This window comes from Apium graveolens, chromosome 3, assembly GCF_009905375.1.
Source record: "Apium graveolens cultivar Ventura chromosome 3, ASM990537v1, whole genome shotgun sequence".
NCBI lineage: Eukaryota > Viridiplantae > Streptophyta > Magnoliopsida > Apiales > Apiaceae > Apium > Apium graveolens.
In genome coordinates, this window is record NC_133649.1 from 191508313 (window position 1) to 191509211 (window position 899).

The 899-nt window shown below is 41.7% G+C and overlaps 1 non-coding gene across 1 annotated transcript; it reads right to left on the reverse strand.

The window, feature by feature from the left end:
* Positions 1–489: 489 nt before the first annotated feature.
* Positions 490–596, reverse strand: LOC141716374 (small nucleolar RNA R71). Its single transcript, XR_012573086.1, has one exon. It is a non-coding gene; the product is annotated as a small nucleolar RNA R71 (small nucleolar RNA).
* Between the last annotated feature and the right edge of the window lie 303 nt (positions 597–899).

The window sequence follows — 899 nt, forward strand, 5'->3', positions numbered from 1 at the left end:
TAAAGCCGAGGAAAAAGTTGTAGTGGTTAGAAGGGAAGTTGTTGAGGACGAAGAGAATGTAGAAGAAGAAGAGAAAATCAAGGAACCAGTTTTAGTAGTGATAGGAGATCAAGCAGAAATTCGTAAGGCTTTGATGGACTATTCTCAGCCTAAGATCAATGATATTCAGTCAAGCATCATCAACCAGCCATCTTGGCTAACACTTTTGAGATCAAGTCAAGCACGATTCAGATGATACAAAACTCAGTTCAGTTTGGGGGTTCTCCTATAAAAGACCCCAACATGCACATCAGGGATTTCATCGAGATCTACGACACCTTAAAGTCCAATGGTGTGACTGAAGATGCTATCAAGCTACGACTCTTCCCATTCTCTCTGAGGGATAAAGCTAAATGCTGGCTACATTCTCTACCACCGGGGTCTATCACAACTTGGGAAGATCTTGCTCAAAAGTTTCTCACTAAATTCTTCCCTATGGCGAAGATTACTGCAATCACAAATGCTCTTACTCAGTTTGCTCAGCAAACTGAAGAATCTCTGTGTGAGGCTTTGGATCGATATAAGGAGATGCTAAGGAAGTGCCCACACCATGGCATGCCTGATTGGATGATTATAAAATGTTTTTACAATGGATTGGGTGCTAGTTCTAGACACATGCTCGATGCAGCATCAGGAGGAGCCTTGTGGGCTAAGAGCTACAATTAAGTATATGAGTTAATTGAACTGATGGCTGCTAATGAATACCAGAATCCTTCCCAGAGACTGACTCAAGGGAAAGTAGCAGAAATTTTGGAGTTGGATGCAGCAACTGCTCTAGATGCCCAACTTAAGGATTTGACGATGAAGGTGGATACTTTGGCTAATTATGGAGTTAATCAAATCACTAGTATCTGTGAGCT